Below are 2,997 nucleotides of genomic sequence, written 5' to 3' on the forward strand. Positions count from 1 at the left end.
GGGACAGGTTTTGGCAAGAGAGATGATTTACAGGCTCAGCTAATTCTTCCCCCCATGGTCTGCAGTTGTCTAGCCGGTTCTTTTTTGAAGGATGGACTGAAAATGGGAGAACAGAAATCAGGAGTGCAATTCCTAACTGAGTCCAGTAGGGGGAAGCAGAAACTCTGCCAGCGATCTTTGCTCTTTGCTTTGGGTCACATTTCGACACATGCAGGTGGGGGTCACGCCATTGGTCTGAAGCGACAGAGCGAACTTTGCGTCCAGGGGCACTTTTAACACCAATGCATTTTAATCCTGGTTAGCTGCGTTGGTCTCAAACGACAGAGCAAAATTTAAGTCCAGTGGCACTTTTAAGGCTAAAGTCTTATTCTGGGTATAAACGTTTGTGTGCATACAGACATGAGAAGAACGATTCAGGTCTGAAGGAGCACAACAAAGTTTGAGTCCAGTGGCACTTTTAAGACTGTTGTTGTTGTTGTTCAGTCGCACAGTCGAGTCCGACTCTCCGCAACCCCATGAACCAGATCCCGCCAGGCCCTCCTGTCTTCCGCCGTCCTCTGACATTTGCTCAATTTCATGTTCGTTGCATCGATGACACTGTCTAACCATCTCATCCTTTGCCGTCCCCGTCTTCTTTGACCTTCAGTCTTTCCCAGCATCAGGGTCTTCTCCTCCAGTGAGGGCTCCCTTCTCATTGGGTGGCCAAAGTATTTGAGCTTCAGTTTCATTATCTGGCCTTCCAGGGAACAGTCAGGGTTGATTTCTTTTAGGATTGTCTGATTTGATCTTTTTGCAGTCCAAGGGGCTCTCAAGAGTCTTCTCCAGCACCATAGTTCAAAAGAATCTATTCTTCGGCGCTCGGCCTTCCTTATAGTCCAACTCTCGCAGCCATACATGATTACTGGGAATACCATTGCTTTGACCATGCGGACTTTGGTTGGCAGGGTGATGTCTCTACTTTTGATCATGCTGTTTAGGTTCGCCATCGCTTTCCTCCCAAGGAGCAGGCGTCTTTTAAGACTGACAAAAGTTTAATTCTGGGTATAAGCTTTCATGCATGCAGAATTAAACTTTGTCGGTCTTAAAAGGTGCCCCTGGACTCAACCTTTGTCTTATTTCGACCAGTTGTTAAACTATTAAATCCCAGAGGCAGCTTCCAATGGGCCATGAAAACACATTCATTCAAATAAGACATTAGACTTCATGTAGGCCTGTGTTCTCCGTATGCGGAGACGGTCATTCCATCAGCGCTCACAAGACAATGCTGCTGAGGGAGGCAGGAATTCACAGACGTCAACTTGGGTTGCCAGCTCCAGGACAGGATATTGGGGCGGAGCCTGGGGCGGGTGGGGTTTGAGGAGGGGAAGGACCTTACTGGGGTATAATGCCATGGAGTTAACCCTCCAAAGCAGCCCTTTTCTCCAGGGAAACTGAACTCTGTCGCCTGGAGATGAGTTCTAATGTTGGCAGGCCTCCAGACCTCGCCTGGAGGCTGGCAACCCTAGGCCATATGAGTGTTTGTTTGGGGCTGTATAATTTGATATGAGCTGACATGATTTGGCTGTATGGTTTTAGGAACCCTTATCGTGTCCCACCTTAGTCAGCTTTCCTCTGGACCACAACAGCCCCCCAGGCCCTTGGCTGGCTTCATAGGAATAACATTCCCACCCCGTGATGGTTTTGCTGAGCGCACATTTTGCATGGACGTTCCAAAGCGGTAACGTTTACATCCGAAAGCTGTGGTTTTTGTGACCTGTGTTGTAGCGGCCATCTCACCACACACTCCAGAACACAGTCTGAAAACCGCTGGCGCAGAGAAAAGAATGATGTTGTAGGAATATCTGGACAGGGTTTGAATAGTGTTGAACAGTCTCATAAGGCAGGTCAGGAGGGGAATCGCTCACCCCATTTACTGGCAGGACAGGGAGTAAGCAGTTTGTAATCCCCAGGGACTGATTTCATTTAAACACGGCTAACTGCGGTGGCTCAAGCGGTTAAGATGCTGAACTGCAGGCTGTGGAAGGTCGGTAGTTCAGCAGTTCGAGACCCGGATGCCGCATGACGGAGTGAGCTCCCGTCTCTAGTTCCAGCTCCTGCCAACCTAGCAGTTCGAAAGCAGGAAACTGCAAGTAGATAAATAGGTACCACTTCAGTGGGAAGGTAAAACAGCGTTCCGTGAGCCTTGGTGTTTAGTCATGCCGGCCACATGACCATGGAAATGTCTTCAGACAGCGCTGGCTCTTCGGCTTGGAAATGGAGATGAGCACCACAACCCTAGAGTCGGACTCGACTGGCTTTCGAGCAAGGGAACCTTTACCTTTTAACTGTAAGAGAAGTTGCACCAGGCGACCAGGACCCCAAGGAAGCAACCCATGTGTGGGCTCTCATCACTTGGAGGTTAATGTAAGTTTGGACAAACACCATGATTTCAGTTTCTGCAATTGCCATTTAAACTTAGTTGCCAAAGTCTGGCTTGGGACATTCCTGGAAATGTGGGGCTGTGTCCGGTAGGGTGCTGTTTGGAGGAGGGGAGGGAATTCAGTGGGGATGCAGAGTTACTCTAGGACTTCTGTTTCTTCTAGACCAGGGGTGTCAAACATGCAGCCCGGGGGCCGGATCAGGCCCCTGGAGAGCTTCTATCAGGCCCGCAGTGGAACTGGCTGTCCTCTGCTTCTTCTTCCAGTTCTGCTGCTGCTGCATCATTGTAGGTTTGCAGCTTACAGATACACCCCTGAACAGCATACTCAAGATTGCAACAGCACACACATTTAGATGCAATAATTCAGAGCCAGAGGTGTCAGTTATCAGACACTGTTAAATAAACAAAATATTGCAAGAGTGCTAATGTTTTAAGCATGTTTTTAAGTTTTAAAAAAAACCCCTTTGTGTTTGTGTCCTTTATGAAGTTTATATCTCCGCTACCCGCCATTACATTTTATGACACACGTGGCATGGCCCGGCCCAACAAGGTCTCATTTATGTCAGATCCGGCCCTCA

Source organism: Gekko japonicus, unplaced genomic scaffold (assembly GCF_001447785.1).
Source record: "Gekko japonicus isolate JY-2015 unplaced genomic scaffold, Gekko_japonicus_V1.1 scaffold3859, whole genome shotgun sequence".
Classification (NCBI taxonomy): domain Eukaryota; kingdom Metazoa; phylum Chordata; class Lepidosauria; order Squamata; family Gekkonidae; genus Gekko; species Gekko japonicus.